This window comes from Mesocricetus auratus, unplaced genomic scaffold (assembly GCF_017639785.1).
Source record: "Mesocricetus auratus isolate SY011 unplaced genomic scaffold, BCM_Maur_2.0 Super-Scaffold_6730, whole genome shotgun sequence".
NCBI lineage: Eukaryota > Metazoa > Chordata > Mammalia > Rodentia > Cricetidae > Mesocricetus > Mesocricetus auratus.
The window spans coordinates 87,186,896-87,205,319 of NW_024429184.1; the positions used below are offsets into that span (position 1 = coordinate 87,186,896).

Here is an 18,424-nt window from a genome sequence, read left to right on the forward strand (position 1 = left end):
GGTTTAAGAAGGGATTTCCCTAGCAGTCTCTATATACAGCCATCCTTCCTAGACTTTGCACACCCACGTTGTGTCCCCATTACATAAGAACAGTGTTTGTCACCACTTATACTGTACAACTTAGCAACACACCAAGTATTTCCATTCATCCCTAATTACTTTCAGCATCTATCCTGTTTCCCCACTAGGTTGGAAGTTACTAATTACAAGGACACTATCCTCTACTACTTCATAGCACTGGTAATGCTTCATACACATTAATTGATATTTCTGTTAGAACCACCATGCAAAGCACCATGAACCTTATGTGTGCTGGAAGTTGGGAGTAATGTGCCTCCTTCCATGTATAACATGTCCCAACACACACACACACACACACACACACACACACACACACGGCAGGGGGCATACACACACAGACACAGACACACAGTATCTGTCTTTGAAGGAAAATTTTTTAAAGGTAACAATGTTCACTGTGGAAAAAATGAAAAATATTAATACTGTCACTCCCACTACCAAAATCAAAAAATATCTCAACACATATCCTTTGGATCAGATATTTCATCAAAAACAATCTCCCATCACAGGCACACTTAAATAATGTTTTCATTTGATAAATATCATAGCTCATTTTATGTCAGTTATTCTTTGGGTAGGACATTTATATGGTCATTATATACAGATACTGGAGACCAGCCTTCTAAAGTTCAGGGTCAACTCTCTGTTCACTCGTTTAAAGTCTTCTAACAGTAAGATTGGACCCAGAGGAGATGGAAGCAAAGAGCATGATGGTACCTGGGATTATTTTAGAGAACTTTAATCTTGATAGGCAAGAAGTCAAGTGTCAAGTTACATTGCAGCTCCATGTAAATGAGTGCTCCACTGCTGCTAATTTGTCATTTAGAATGCTTCACATTTTTTAAATGAGAATTACTATCATTATAAAGACATAAGGTACCAGTGAGAGCACACACAATATTTATTTGATGACAGTCCTGTGCCAGACACTACCTATTTTATTATGGACGTGAGAACTAGCATTACCATTGTCAGCTGTCCAAACAGCTCCTGAAAGCCAAGCTCATAAACCAAAAGTAACCTAGACAATACCAGAGTTAAAAGGAGGGTCGCCCTCCCAACCCTCCTTCAACATGACATGCAGGTTTTGTTCTACAGACATGGCTCTTTTGGGCCCTGGAATAATTGAAGCACACACACACACACACACACACACACACATACACACACACACACACACACACACACACGAAAAATCTACACTCCAGCTTCTACCCTCCTTTTTCTCCAGTAGAGTCCCAAAGATGTCCATTTTAAAAAGTAGCTTGCAGCCTGTCCACCGACCCTCTGACTAGCCTGTGATCTCCATTCTTCGATGCCAGCTGCCATGCCATGATGAACCTGATAACTACAGCATACTTTGTAAATATGATGAATCAGGCTCTCAGATCAATAAAGAAATGGTGGGTTTTCTAATGAAGCTCTGAAGACATTCAAGAATCCAACAAGTGCTTATCCAGTCACCCCCTCCTTCTCACGTAACTGTCATAGACCCTCCTGCCTGTAATAAAAATAAATAGCTATCCAGATATATGTATAATGTCTGTCATCTTTGTGTTCCCCTTCTCAATTTTAACACATTGGCTCCCATACCATGAGATCTGTCACTTGTTTTCTCTTTTATATTTTGCTTTTCCTGAATGTCTTATTGAGTTTGTCTTAAAAATTAGTTAATATTTCTGGTAAGTTCCAGTTTGGAGTACCTGGATGTACGCATGAAACAAGAAGAGAGAGAGCTACACCCACTGGCACAGGGTATCAACAGCAGCCAACAGTTGGCCATGTGATCCCTCAAATCACAGCTCCACCACGATGTCTGTGTCTGTTTAGAGTGAAAAAAAAAAAGGTCTTAAATAATGAGGTCACTATCACAGTGATCAGTACAGTTTCACAGAAATACAATTCTGAGTTCCATACTGAAGACAGAAAGATAGTACCATGCCAAAAAAAATTCCAATGCAAATTAGGAGATTATCAGATTAGAATAGCTGTCAAACACCTTACAGAAAACTACACAATACATGACCACCTTTAACAGGAAGGTCAGTCTGAAGGCACAGAAAGTTCAAAAGATGATTCTCTTCCTTCCCCTACCCCCCTCATCATTCCCCTCCCCTGCCACAGACAGGGTCTCACTGCTGTAGCTTTTCTGGCCCGAAGCTCACTATGGAGACCAGGCTGTCCTTGACTCATGGAGAGCCCACTGCCTCTGCTTCCTGAATGATGGAGTTAAAGAATGCACCACTGTACCCACTCTATCTGTCCATCTCTCTTTCCTTCCAAGGATGAGTCTCGGCCACACAGAATTTAGTGGATACAAATGCAAATTTAGGCTCCCTTTAAACTGTCATAGTCAAGACCTGCCACCTATAGTCAACCCTGTTGCTGAAAGCAACTACAATAGGCACACTGCCACCTGCTGCAAGCCTGCTCTGATTGACTGGGGACAGACCCTGTCAATGGAGACATAATGTGGGGTTACTGTACCAAGGGAGGGGCCCTTACTGGGAAACACACACCTCATTCTTTCGCATGTAACACTCTCTTCTCAGCTTGTGGTGAGAACATCTGGCAAGGATGAAGACAGCAATGATGCCATGTAGACTTCCCAAAAGATGACATCATTGGACCTGATGAAAGAATCCACAGGAGAGGCTCCAAGGGCTGATGTCCTAATCTCTTAGCAAATGGAACAAAATGTGACTCAGCACCAAGATGAAACTGGCTGTCCCAAATGAGAGAGCTGTACTTAAAGCCATGGAACCAATACCCAAAGTGACATGCAACAAGAATTAGGTATAATTTTGTATGTATGCACACGCACACGTGTGTGTGCACGCACGCACATACACACACACACACACACTTTTCATTAAGCCCAACATTTTCATCGTATTAGAAGTTACATCTGAAAAAGGTTGGTATACTGTGTGTACTAAAATGATTCTTACTACACACATCACAAACTTGCATTCAGCAGCATGCCTGGAGTAAATGACACGGAAGCCTTGCAATCACACCAAGGGTCTCCCTGGAAGGAAGAGAGTTCTTTGGGCAGGTGTGTCTGCATCCTCAGAACATTAAATGTGTCCTGCCAACAAATCAGATCACTCCTTAAATAAACTGCAACCGATAAAGTACATTTGATAAGTATAAATCTTAAAGGAAATTCTTGATAAAAGGGTAGATGGGATTCTTTTTTTATTTTAACTTATGTGTATGAGTCTTTTGCCTGCATGTATGTCTGTGCAACATGTGTGTGCCTGGTGTCCATGGAAGCCAGAAGAGGTGTCAGATCCCCTTAGAACTGGAGTTACGGATGGTTGTAAGCAACCATTGGGTGCTTGAACTCAGGTCCTTAGGAAGAGCAGCCCCTGCTCTTAACTTCTGAATCATCCCTCCTACCCTTTGATGGGATTTTTATATTCCTTCCTTCTCTGAGGAAAAGGGGGTATTCTGCAGAAATCACTACAGATAAAGGCAGGAAAGGTGAAACAGAATTCCCAGAGCTTCTCCGTGGAGCCAGGAACAGGCATCTTCACCGTTCCTCCTACTGCCATTGTGAAGGAATGTACACCAGTCCTCCATTACCCAGTTGGCACTGCAGTTGAAGATTTGTGGAGGTGTCCAGTTTCCCTGCACTGTCCCTTGCCTGTCATTTTAAAAATGATATTGAATACTTTTTAATCTCTGCAAATGATTTCAAAGATTGGTACATTTAATGCTTAAAAGTGAAAACCCATATCTCAAGAGCTTGCCTCACAAAAACAACACAGCAGCAGATTAATAGGACTATAAAACTAAGAATTAAAAAACAGCTTAGCCATGACCATGACCTTTCTGTGAATAGTGGGGTGAGGGGTTAGGGGAACCACCCCCCTCACTTTCAATACTCAAACTGCTCTTTATCCATTTTCTAAGCCATGCTAACAACAGATATAAGTTCACAATCTCCAAACATCTTTCCTTGGGCTACTTGAACCTCACACACACTCTTAAGGAATTGATTTCCCAAAGTTGAATCCCCAGGTCTTAGATGAGGTCTTTAGTTCATGAGTAAGATCACCCCAGTAGAGAGCCCATATAAGTAAGGTTCAAGCCAACAGCTGAATAACTATAGCTCCCCAGACCACAGGAGCCCAGATGATACCACTACAAACACTGGCGCCTGACATAGAGTTGCAGTGTATGGTGTCTGCTCTAAAGTTTCAGCCTTTTGGTCCAATCATCCCTTTCCTGGTTGTCCCTTAGGGGATGGCAATGTTTATCAAGTAGCATTGCACATGGAAATTTACAACTTTTATAAGCATAAACTCATAAAATATTATGAAAATGCAAGTCAAAAGCTATAATGTGATAATAGCTTATATACATTAGAATAACTGTCATCAAGAAAAGAAACCCAGAAAGAAATTGAGCAAGGAGTTGGATATGTGTATATACATATTTATAATATATATTATTAGTAATAGTGACCTGAAGGTGGAAATAATCCAAATGTCCATAATGAGTGAATAATAAAATAGAATATTGTTCAATGTATAATATTCCTTCACACTGTGTGAATGAATATATGTTGCTGTGATTGGTTTAATAAAGAAACTGACTGACCAATAGCTGGACAAGGTAAGATTAGGTGGAAATGTTAGACTAGAAGAATTCTGGGAAGAAGAAGGGCGGAGTCAGAGGAATCACCAGCTAAACAAGCAGGAAGCAGGATATGTACAAAATGAGTTAACAAGCCATGAGCCACATGGCAGCAAGTAAAGGAATTGGAATGGATTAATTTAAAATATTAAGAGTTAGTAATAATAAGCCTGAGCTATTGGCCAAGCATTTATAATATTAAGTCTTTGAGTGGAAGCAGCTGCTGAGACACAGAGAAACTCTGCCAACAGTTGAACTAACTTAAAAAGAAAGGACATTTTGATTCATGTACACTGTGAATGAACACTGATAACATTATGCTAACTAAAATAAGGCCATCGCTAAAGACCAAATGGTGTATAATCCTACTTATAAAGTAACTAAAATAGTCAAATCCAAAGACAGAGAGTGGAGTGGCGGCTTCTAGGAGCTCGATTTCAGGACTTAGTGTTTAATGGGTACAGAGTTTCAGTGTGCAAACAAGGAAAGGTTCTGAAGATGGAGAGTGGTGACTAAAGAGCTGTAGTTTAATAAATCTGAAAGCACTGTTGTTTGTTTATACATACACACACACACACACACACACACACACACACACACACACAGTGAGAGAGAGAAAAAATTAGCAGTGACTATGCTGTCCTGACACTGTATGTACTTAAGTGGTAGAGTATGTTACTTTTCTACTGCTCTGACAAAACACCATGACCAAAGCAACTTACAGAAGGCAGTGTTTATTTAGCTCATGATTTTAGAGAGATAAGTCCATCACTGCCACAGCAGAGAAGTGTGGTAGCTGGGACAGCAAGCTGAGGGCTCACATCTTAAAATAACAAGCATGAAGCAGGATGGGGTGAGTGGAAATGATGCTGGGGCTTTGAAATCTCAAAATCTACACACACACACACACACACACACACACACACGCACGCACGCACGCACGCACGCACACACACTGTGACATACTTCCTTCTGGAAGTCTATACCTCCTAAACAGTGCCATCATCTGGGTACCAAGTATGCCCTAGACTATGAAGGGCATCTCATTCAAACCACCCATGCCAAGGATGTGCAAGGCTCCCATCTTCCAGCCCAACAGTAACCTTTTATTACCATTTCAATAAAGAAGGAAACACCTTTTTGATTTGTTAATTGGAAAAAAATACTAATTATTAGGTACTGTACCTATTCTGGATTTATGTCTCTATGGTAATACTGTACCTTTACATATGAAAAGGATACAAAGCATAATACATACACAAAGGAGAAAAAGATTTAAGATAATGTGCTTGCCATATAACACATTAATTTTTAAAGCTATTATTTTAATGAGTGAATGTATTCTCAAACTACAAAGGGAAGTAGTGGTAAGTAAAACTACCAAACACCTCCATCTTTGTTGCTGTGGTATGCTGTCACTTGACTCAAATTCCATACTTGATTCTCAAACGAAGCATAAATAAAAATGCAAATCATTTTACAAATTTTCACAGACTGCTTCCCCCTCTTATATCATAAAAGGCACAAAACCCTCCCCTAGTGTCACCTTTGTCTTCTTCAGGGGAAACCAAGTCAATAAAAAGCACAATATGAAAGCCCTTTTATCTTCTACTCATTCTTTATCTCTCACAAATGCACCCCGGTGGAAACAAACAAAATATTCACGCAGAATTGCCTATGGGTCCCTTATATTCCCTCCAAAAATCCTAAATTTAAACAATTAAGCTTATATTTTACTTACAGAGGAAAAACTCCAAATAATTCTTAGAAACTAATGTGTTCTTCATAAAAAATCCAAAGACTGACAGCTTGGTACAGTTCAATTCTCTTTTCACCATAACCTTATCTTGCCAGAGTAAACATATGTGTGATAGTAACCTTTACCCTCTCAGAAGCATTTGCAAACAAATCCACTTACACAGTATTCAGTAAGGGCACAGCAGTGTTCATGACTGAGGATCTGGTCAGAGTCAAGAGCAGCCGTTACTGCCTTTAGATTCATTTCAGGAAGTTCAACAGCGATAAACATGTGAACCAGACAGTGTAAGAGAGAAAAAAAAAAAAAAAACCTCTTCGCCTCTTCCTCTCTGAATATGTAACTAGAGGAATCCTTACAGAAAGCCAGGATGAACATACAAGAGTAGATAACCATTCTACAATGGGGGAGACAAGAGAGGGAGGGAGGGAGGGACGGAGGGACGGAGGGACGGAGGGACGGAGGGACGGAGGGATGGAGGGACGGAGGGCAGTAGATGATTTGAAACCATTCACCTTCAGAGAAGTTACAAAAAAGACAACAGAATTGACCACGGATTCTATGCCACAGAGTGAAGAGAAAAAGGACAGAAGATAGAGAAGATTGGGGAGAAGAAGGTGGGAGAAGTAAGGAGATAAGGCAAATGGAAGGGAGAAGAAAGAAAACAAGGCTTTTGAAATATATTATTTTAGCTGGACATTGGTGGCGCACCTTTAATCCCAGCAGTCAGGAGGCATAGGCAGACGGATCTCTGTGAGTTCGAGACCAGCCTGGTCTACCAAGTGAGTTCCAGGACAGGCTCCAAAACAATACAGAGAAACCTGTCTCAAAAAAATATTTTATATATATATATATATATATATATATATATATATATGAGAGCGTCACAAATGTGTATGATGGACTTCAGTTATCATTTTTACCAAATGGCGGCTTAAAACTTTTCTGTTATGCTAAGTTGCCAACTAGACCTGTCAATAGCCATAACAAATTATCAATATCAATGCTGCTTTGACCGAATAATTAATCTTTACAGCACCGAGTGCTAAAGAAACATCATGGTATAGTGAGAAGCAAAACTCCTACACTGCTCAATCCCACTCTACCTTTTTGGTAGATGGCAAGATCAAGTTGCCTATCTTTATGAAACTACTTTCACCATCTTAAAAATGGACATGCACAGAACCTCTTCCTTCTCTGCATATTGAGGCAAAAGCCAGACTACAATGAAAAGGTTCCATGGAATTTCCAAACTCAGTTTTCCATGGAACTGCAAGTCCTGTAGCTGATAGGACTCAAAATATCTAGAATGATTGCCAGAGGCTCTGAAACTTAGAAGAAACTGCATAGGGAAACACAGAAGTGGGGGACAAAAGTATGAAGACTCTCCATACCACCAGCAGGACGCATACTCATAGACACACTCCGAGGATACAGCAAAGAGTTGGGATGAGCAGAGCTGGTGACAGTGTCCTCTAATACCTACATAGTCTCAAGGAATACAATGAGAAAAATCTGTTCAAAAAACTCAGAAGAACCAGGCTAGCAGGTACATCCCTCTTGCCAATGCTGCAAGCAGGGATAGGCTATAAAGACTGGAAAGTTACCCTGAATTCTCTCCATACCACATGGCCTCTTGAAAAAGACAGTAGACAATGGTTAAGACACTTGACATCAGCCTCTAGCCTCCACACAAATATGCACATGCCCCTGCACATACAAGCATGGATACATACACATATACAAATGAGAAAAAATAATTTTTAAAACTTATTCTATGAGGAACTGGAGAGATGGCTCAGCAGTGAATAGTGCATGCTGATCTTCCAGAGGACCCGGGTTCAGATCCCAGATCCCACATCAGGAAACTCACAACCACCTGTAACTCCAGTGTTCAGAGATCTGATACCATCTTCTGGCCTCTGAGGGCACTAGTCATACATTTGGTACATACAGACTCATGAAAGTATATACACATAAAAATAAGAAAATCTTAAAAAGTTATTCTACACAAATAAATGGGAAAGAAAACCAGAAAGAAGGCCAATAGAGAAAAAACACTCCACAGTGCAATGAGATCAAAATCATGAACAAATGATATGGTATAAATTTTAGAAATTTCAGAGGCAACCACTGCCTAAGGGGAAAATGAAGCAAAAAAGAAAGATGGGCAGAAAATGGGAGGAAAGAAGGAGAATCAGATGGGAGAGAGGAAGATTAATAAGATCGAGCATAAATATAGTATCTAAGGGGAATTGTCAAGAAAGGAAAAAAACATGAACTAGAAGAAGAAATTTTAGGCACAATAAATGTCACAGGGGAAAAAAGGATGAATTCCAAAAGAATGGTAGAAAATATTAAGAATAAAGAAATGGAACTGAACTAAGCTAGACAGAATGATAGATTATGTTTCCACCTAGGGTCTAGGGAAGTACTCTATTACTGAGGTACAACCCTATCCACCACCCCCCCCAAGTTATACATTTTGAAGAGCAGTAAATGTGATTCAACACATATATAACTGTGATCCCTAAAAAGTAACAATGAACATTGGAAAGAAAACATATGTAAGTCTATTATTCAAGGGACATTTCTTGAACAAAGAGGCAAATCTACAAATTAAAAGGGTACTGGAACCCTATATGTGACTGACCCAAAGTAACCAAGTATATCCTAATAAAACTGAGCTCCTAAATTTGCTGTTTCTTCCCTTTGGTAGCAGAGATCAAACCCAAGGTTTGATGAACACTAGGCAAGCACTCTACCACCAAGCTATAGTTCCAAGCCCTCTTTGTAGAAGCTTTTGACTTAGAGATAGCATCTCTCATGAATTGCCCAGACTATCCTTCAACTCACTCAGGGCCAGGTATGCCACAAATATGCAACCTTTCTGCTTCGGCCTCTAGAACAGATGGGAATATAATGTCAACACTAAATAGGACTTATAATGTGAGGAGTAACTCCTGAGGCATCTATGTATAAAGAAAAGGAAATTAAGTGACCTGTGAGCAGGAAATGTGTTAAACAAGCTTTATATTTCCTAGTAATATCCTATATTACAACCCATTAGAATATTTTTTTCACAATACTTGAGCAAACTGTGAGCCAAAATTTCAGCTACATCTAAAGATTCGGTCAAGTATAGAGACAACAAACTAGATGTTACCACAGATGCTCAGTGACATTAAGAGATGGGGATGGGGGTATGGACACAGTGTAATCAGTTAAGTACTTGAGCTCTAGTCTTTGATTAAGACTCACTTGACTAAATTAACTCCTTTCTAGATTGGGATTAGGCGGTAACAGGAATCCTAGGGTATTTACTGGGCCTTGTACTTCAACTTTTGTATCCCAAATCCTTGTCACTGCCAGTTTGGAATCTTTGCCTTTACAGATGATTTTCTCTTTGTATCTTAAAACTGAGTTCTTAACAGTGAATTCATGATTAAAACTAAGTTTTGTCTCCCAACATGACATCCTACCAAAAGATCTATCCATGGTCCCAAGTTTTCAGAAGCAAGTTCTCTCTAGTTTCTTTGTTTATCTTCTTTCCAAGTCCCTTAAGATTCAACAAGCATCTAAAGAGTAAATATCATGGAAGGTTAAGTTCCCTCGATATGCTCCCCTTGTCAAGATCCTGATCCCTCAAGCACTCAACATCACTTTTTTTCTTAACTATATCTGGCTTTGCTAATTTTCTTTGTAGAAATATCAGTGTGTAAACTATTCTACTCTAGTTAAAAGCAGAAATACCTTTATGGAGAATTGAGTTATTACAGCTTTCATCTCTGAGGACTGTCTTCTACCCATATTACTTCTTTTTCCTTAGAAGCTACTCTAAAAGCCCTTAAAGGCACTTAGTTAAATAGCAGCTGATACAACAGCCCAGAGAAGCAGCATCCCATTATCCCAAACATCCACCAGATTCTTCCCACACTTACTCCCTGAGCCTATCTGTCCTGCATTCCCAGTCACTTTGCGTCACTCACCTGGCAAAACCGTCTACACCATGAGACCTAGTCAAAGGCAAGACAGTTCAAGTATCCCAAGTTTCCAGGGCTTCTCTCACTTCCCCAACTCTCATCTTTAAATTCTGGGGATAAGCAGAACCTCACTTCCAGAGGAGAGAAACCAAGTATTCAAGTGTATTCCTAAAGTAAGCTAAGTTTTCCTCATCAGCTACCTAACCCTTCTAGGAAATGTGGCAAAATATACCATTACTTACGTACTACTGCTGTTTTGCAGATTTCCCACACTGATATATCCATCTCTGAGTTCTTCTGTGTCTTCTTCCAGCTCTGGGGTTACCTTGCTTCCTCCACCACCCAATCACGAAGAAGAAAAGCAAATACTCATCAACTGTCTTAGTTAGGGTTTCTATTGCTGTGATGAAATACCATGATCAGAAGCAGGTTGGGAAGAAAAGGGTCTATTTCGCTTACACTTCTGAATCATAGCTCATCACTGAAGGAAGTCAAGATAGGAATTCAAACAGGGCTGGAACCTGGAAGCAGGAGCTGATGCAGAGGCCATGGAGGAGTTGCTGGCTTGTTCATCATGGCTTGCTCAGCGTGCTTTCTTATACAAACCATGACTACCAACCCAGGGATGGCACCACCCACAATAGGCTCCCCGCCCCCAATCAATCACTAATACACCCATAAGTTTGCCTATAATTTTCTCCATGGAGGCTCCCTCCTCTCTGAGGCCTGTACCTTGTATCAGGTTGACTTAAAACTAGCTAGCACATCAGTGGAGCATGTAAAAAAAAAAAACACCAAGTGGCTTTACTATTAACTGTAAACAGTTGAGAAAGACATGAAATCTTTCCCTCAGAAAATGGAAATGTGAGACACGCATGCAGACTAGGAAGATGGTGGCTACATCCTATCATGGTCTGCCAGAGCCTCTAGAGACTAAAAGCTGAAAAACAGCTTCCAGAAGACGTAAGTGTAGCCAAGTAATTCTAACAACAACAGCAAAATAAAATAACGAACTCTATAAAGTGAGTCCAGAGTACATACATCCTAGAGAGAATGGCTCAGTTTGGAACATTCCCTATTCCCAGTAAGACAGATGCCCACAGCAGAATGCTATGGAAGCCAGAGAGGAAAATCTGCATTGCACATTCATCCAGGGAGCAACAGTGCTAGCAAAAGGAGATGCCTGGAAAACCCTCTCCTTGGTGCTAGGCATTCAGCACTTGGAGTAGCCCTGAGAGGCCATTTCCAAAAGGCTACTGATTAGGCTGGGGCTGTCTACAGCTCAGGGGTAGACTGCTTGCCTAGCATGCATGAGGTCCTAGGTTCAATCCCCAGTGCTGGAAGAGGAAAAAGATCCCCTGCTGTGTCAATGACTCAGCATCCCAAGACCTTCCGTAAGGATACTCAGAATAACAGTCAAAGAACCATATCCGGAAGTCTCACCAGAAGAGCACTACTAGATTGTGGAGAAACTAACTTTGAATCAGAACAGTACAAAGTAAGGAAAACCTGCTAGGAACCAGAGTCTACAGGAGAACTTTCACACAGTCATGCACAGTGGGCAGTGGGAAGTATCCCATAATAGAGTGACCAGCGTTCATAGATCATCTCGTGAAGGACTGCCCAAAGATGTGACTGACATCTGAGACTCCGGGTATCAAGAACTGCCCACTGACCAGACCATATCTATTTCAGTTTCCCAAAGGAAGATCCAGAGGTAAGAACAGAACTGCCCACCACAAAAAGACTTCCAGGGCTAGGTGTCTTAGTTACCTTAGTTACCTTCCTACTACTGTGATAAAACACCATGACTAAGACTATTTATAAAGGAAAGAATTTAACTGGACTTACAGTCCCAAAGGGTTAGAATTTATGATGACCTTCTTCTAGAGAAGTGTTTTTCAACATTCCTAAAGCTGCAGCCCTTTAATACAGTTCCTTATGTTGTAATGACCCCAACCATAAAATTATTTCATTGCTACTTCACAATTTGTAGTTCAGTGGAAGGGTAGATGAACTTATTTGAAATATAAAACAAGAAAATTCCTATCAATCCCTATGTCTTCCCCAGTAATAGTCCCAGTTTCTAATTTCTTAACCTTATAGCAACCTTTGAAGGAGAGAAGTATCATTCTCCCAACTGTTCAGGGATGGGAACTGAATTTTAAAACTTGACTATGGCCACAAAACAGTAAGCTGAAGAACTACTTCCAGAACCTATACCTTTCCAACATAAGAAATCATTTCTTCAGTGGAAGTCTAGCTCTTCAAAACCTTCTAAATAAATTTTTAAAATAAGAAAACGTTAACATCTGGGTTACATTTTTTTTTACTATTTACTGTGGATGACATAGACCAAAACATGCCAAGCCACGCTGAACTGAAGAGCAAACCCATCTGGAAGCTGTTACACCAGAAGGAAAGAGCAAACGCAGCTCAGCAACCTCACACTGAGAGAGGAGGACTGAAGGTCGAGGCGGAAGGAAGAAGAGGTCTGTGGATGTGAAAGGAACCAGCCAGCTAACATTGGCCCGCTTCACCTCTTCAGGAAGAATCTGCAAGCCTGCTGCTGGAGTTTCCACACTATCTCACAGGAGGGCCACTGTCCTCTTGAACCACATTATACTGGAAAGCCAGAGGGCACAGGCCGCCCATTCTCACTTTTGTGTATCACCACACTGAATACAGTCCTACTTTCTTACTTTATCTGAACGCACACCAAAGTAGTCCTACTAATAGCTCTCCTTTTTGGTTCCTGCCCTAGGCTGCCTTCCATTGTTATAATAAAACACCATAACCAAAGCATCTTGGAGACAAAGAGGCTTAGCTGGCTTAAATGTCAATGTAACCATCCATCACCAAGGGAAATCAAGACAGGAGCCTGGCTGGAGGCAGAACTGAACTGAAACAGACACCATGGAGGAATGCTGCTTGCGGGCTTGCAATTTGCTTTTTTATACAATCAGGACCACCAGCCCTTCAGTGGCACCACCAACAGTGGCGTGGGCCCTTCTACATCAATCATCAATCAAGAAAATGCCCCCCGCAGACTTGACTATAAACCAATCTGATGGAGGCCCTTTCTCAGTTGAGGTTCCCTCTTCCCAGATGTCTCTCCAGCTTGTGTCAAGTCAACAAGACCGAACCAACACAGTTCTGCTCCTAAAAGAGGAGATTGTAGTCTTCAAGTCATAAATTCCACCATCTCATCATTCACCCAGCTCTGTGTTGTTCTGGTGCCTGGTTGTATTGTGCTATCAACTGTTTCAAGCTCAGTGATATAATCAACTGAAAAAGGTGGACTATATGACATGCAGGCTGCATGGCTTCAGTCACAAGGGGACAATACCCACTCCATGCACTACCACTCCCTACCCCAAAGCTCATTCTTGGATAGCCTGATAACTCTTGAGAAAAAATATCATAAAATTTCATGTTTGACAATGAGTTGGAGGAAGACACAAGGAAACAGTACAAAATGGAGGAGGGAGTCATGGAGGGAGGGAAGAGGAAGAGCCAGAAGTTGATAGACTATGGGTTTAGTCTTGACACATGTGTACCTGGCAACTAAGTAAGAAAAATCTCTCTGTACACAGAATTCAATTGTGCACACCACTTGTCTTTGAGAGGAACTTAAGGGGGATCCTTCAGTTACTTGGTCATTGTATTTACTTGAAAGACTTAGAGCTAAAATAGCCACCTGCTTACCGACAAGTGTGTCAAGATAGTGTCAACACAGCTTACAAGAATACCAAGTGACAATAGGTAAAAGAACAGTTTTCGACATGTCGGTTTTCAGAAGGCAGTTATGTGACTGCCAAGTGCTTTGCAGCAGAAAATGCCCCTGCTGATCACTCGGCATGGGTCTCAGGTCACACTCTAAGCCTACTCCCAAGTCATGGAAAATGCTTTCTAAAACAGTGAGCAAGCAAAAAAAAAAAACAAAAACAAAAACAAAAAACAAACAGTGAGCAAGCATCGGTGGCGCACACCTAACCCCAGCACTCAGGAGGCAGAGGCAGGTAAATCTCTGTGAGTCTTAAGCCAGCCTGGTCTACAAAGAAGTTCCAGGACAACCTTCAAGGCAATACAGAGAAACCCTGCCTCGGGGAAAAAAAAAGAAAAAGACATCGAGCAATCAATATTGGCTCAAACACTTTTTAGGCTAAACCTAATTTCCTAAATATCTCTAAGAAAGATTATTTTCCATTTCAAAAGAAAAGCTATTGTTCCTTAAGTTCACCATCTTTAGTATGTAATCATCAACATCTTTAATACATAATTATTAAGAGTGCTGTAACTGGCCAGGCATGGTGGTACATGACTTTACTGCCAGCATTCCAGAAGCAGAGGCAGATGGGTCTCTGAGTTTGAGGCTGGTCTGGTCTACAGAGCTCCAGGCCAGTCAGGGCTGCAGAGTGAGACCCTGTTCCCCAGAGAGTGCTGGAAAAACCCCAGGGAGGGCAACTTTACAACAGCAGGCAAACTATCCAAGCATATACTCTGGATTTAACAATTCCAAGTCCGGAAGTTTATTCTAAAGCAACATTTGTGACTTGAAATTAAACAAAAGGAAACGTGCCATGAGTTTTATTTAATTTTAAAGGTCAACATTTGCAAATAAACCAAATTTTCATCTGTAGAGGACTGACTTACTCAGTTATAGTCGTACATTAAATGGGAGAGAGGAAATGAGAAGGTGGGAGGGTGTATTAGTTACTTTTCTGGTGCTGTGATAAAACACTATGACCAGGGTAACCTGCAGAAGAAAGATGTTGCTAGGGCTTCCGTCATGGCAGGGAGGAACAACAGCGAACGGTAGGCATGGCAGTGGGAACAGGAAACAGAGAGTTTACTTGCAAGCAAGAAAACCACAAGTCAGGTGAAGCTCAATGTTAGGCCTCAAAGCCTATCCCAAATGACAGTCTTCCGACAGCAAGGCTGCACCAGCTAAACCTCCCCAAACAGGGCCACCAACTAGAAACCAAGTGTCCAGAGATCCTAGCTTATTGGGGACACTGCTTACTCAAACCACCACAGGAAGCAAGGAACCTTTTGACATGTTAAACTCCAAATAGCCTCCAAAACCTACTAAATATTAAAAGCATGGTATTAAAAGCAGATCATATTTTTATTAAATGTAAAATGACAACAGTTTATGTTATATTAACAATGAAACTAATCATTAAATGCATAAAGAAATTCTAGAATGATACATTGAAAAACAATAGCACAGTTGAAAGGAAGAATGGCCACGCTCTTCCAGATGAGTGCTTCTTAGTAAGTGGTTTATTTTGAGCTATGTGAGAGTATTACCTAAACAAAATAATAATAATGATGATGATGATGATGATGTATCTAGCCTCCTTTCCAACCTCTACATCTATATCCAGAGGCAAAGGTTAAGAATCCCTGTCTTAGACGCTCCCTGTCTCTTGTATCGTGTTTGTTTTGAGTTAAGCCAACATGATGGTCAGCAGCACGGTGGACAAGCAAAAGGAAAGGAGGTGCAAGGCTACTACACTAGCTGACAAGAATTCTGGGAAGGAAAAGTAAAGCATATCATTATCTCTTATCTCTTTAGCATGGCTTCAGGTACGTCCACCTTCCCGGGGGTGATTCCTCCCTACGGAGGGTAGTCCTCCTCTGAACAAGTGATTGATCCACCCAACCGGAATGAGCTCTCTGCCCAGATCAGAGATTCTATTCCCTTGTGGTCCTGTGCTGTTGCTCTAACATTCCTGCCTCTGGAAAGGTAACCCTGAAATCCCTTTGGGGGGGGCGCTGGAGAGTTGGCTCAGCAGCTAAGAGCACTTGTTGCTCTTACAAAAGACACTGGTTCAATTCCCAGTACCCACATGGTGGATTGTAACTAACTCCAGTCTCAGAGGATCTGAGGCCCTCTTCTGACTTTCACAGGCACCAGATCCAAACATTGTACACATACAAACATGCAGAAAAACACACTTAAAGGCATAAAATAAGCAGTAAATAAATTTTTTAAAAACCTTTAGGAACCAAATAAAAGATAAAGATGCACTTCCTGCATCTCTGGAAAAGACAAAGATATGCAAGGTCCAAGGACATTTTTGGCTTTTGAAAAAAAATTACTTTACTTTGGGAAGTTTTTAAACTAAACTGCCTACACACCAATTCTACCTCCTGCTTCATCATTCCCCGCTCGGAAGAGGTAGCCCTACCTACTAGTATGGAAAGAGAACAATAACCAGTCTAGTTTTTTCTAGCTGAATGGGGTGTCACCATTGTATATTATGGTGCAACTGGACTGCTATAATTCACTTACTACTAGAACCTGCTGCATATCTGACTTCTTCAATCAAGAGATACAATATGTATGTGTCTCATGCATTAGGTTGTTTTTGTTGTTGTTGCTTAGGGGTTTTTTGGAGGGTTGGTTGGTTGGTTTTGGTTTTTTTGTTTTGTTTTGTTTTTTTCCGCTTCTTTTCTGTTTTGGAAGGGATTAGGGAGAGTAATTTAAAAGATATAGCTCATGTACTAGAAAAATGCATTTCTCCTCATCAAAAGCAGTATTCAGAGAGCAAAGGTGATCTACTTCCCTTTAGTGGGTGTGAAAAGACACCAGAGGACGTGAGTGATACCTGGACTGGCCCAGCACCATCAGTGTGTGTATGGTAAGTAATCAAACACATTCTCACTTAAGTTGCATCCTGCCCTTGAATTTTCACCATTGACAACAGAGGAGCCAGCAGGTTGCTGGAAAACTCCAGAGAATTAGCCAATTCCTTAAAGACTGACCACCCCAATACATCTTTCTAGAAATAACGAACCAAATGTAAGCTGGGTTTTGATGGAACATGCCTTTAATCCCAGCACTTGGGAGGCAAAGGCTGGAGGACCTTTGAGTTCTAGTCCAACCTCGTCTAGTTCCAGAACAGCCACGGATACATGGCTGTTACATAAAGAAACCCGAACTCGAAAAACCAAAACCAAAACAAACACTTTCCTTTTGGACCATGGCCAGGTCCTCATTTTGTGCCCCTGCACTCCAAACCAAAAGGACTATGTAATAGTTTCCTCCTATTCCTCTGCATCTGGGGAGCATGTCAGATGTCCTCAGAGCTCAGCAACCAAGACTCCTCCCCAGGCCACTACGAATAGCCATCTTTCACTAGAGACAACATCAATTTCCAAAAATGCATACGTGTGCCTTTGGCCTCCAATAGATCAGTAAATGTTTGCATGTCAGTAATATATCCATTCATAATAATAATGTAAACGATCTCCCATGAGCAACACCAAAACCAGGGAGACGCTGTGGGATTGACCTACCTTCAAATCAACCTGCTCTTCCTTAGTTTCTCCCTCTGCAGGTACTAGCAATCCTCCTTGCAGCAGTTGCTTTTAACAGTTTTCTCTGAAACTAAGTATCATCCCAGCAAGCTGTTACTCCCCGCCACAGAGCTGCTGAAAACTAATAATTGAGCTTCAAACACCAGGCTTGGCAAACTCTGGCTACAAAAAACCATTAATCTCACGATGACATTTTAGAGGTCTCCACAAAATCACATTTCCAAGTGAAATAAATCCAGGCCCCTAAATTAGGCTTGCATTGGAACAAGGAAATAGCAGCCAGAGCCAGCAATGAATTACACATGGCATGCTAATTACTAGTCTTCTCCAGAAATAGCTGAAGACTGCAGGATTTTTGTTGTTGTTGTTGTTAAAATAACTACAGTCCTTATTCAACGGTTGAGCAAATGCATCTGATTTACTCACATGTTTCAGCTTCTAAACATAATCACATCTATATATGAGAGAGAAGAGGGAGAAGAAACCTTGAGGGTTGGGACACAGGTAGCCAAAAGAAAAGAGACCAATAGTAGTGGTGACTGGATATGTCCACCAGCATCCTCAAGCATGCTATGGAAATGTGAAGGGACTTCATGCTGACCGTCCTCTCTGTTGTATCCCCCTC

The 18,424-nt window shown here is 41.1% G+C and overlaps 1 protein-coding gene across 4 annotated transcripts in view; it reads right to left on the reverse strand.

Annotated features, from left to right (window-relative positions):
• Ldlrad4 (low density lipoprotein receptor class A domain containing 4) overlaps nt 1-18,424 on the reverse strand; it is a 328,936-nt gene that overhangs the window by 234,656 nt on the left and 75,856 nt on the right. Inside the window, exon 1 of one of the 4 annotated variants that reach the window (XM_040741652.1) lies at nt 17,779-17,887. The exons of the other annotated variants lie outside the window; for them this stretch is intronic. The gene's annotated coding sequence lies outside the window, so the exon portion shown is untranslated. Of the gene's footprint in view, nt 1-17,778; nt 17,888-18,424 lie in introns of those variants that run through there. 4 annotated transcript variants of the gene reach the window in all.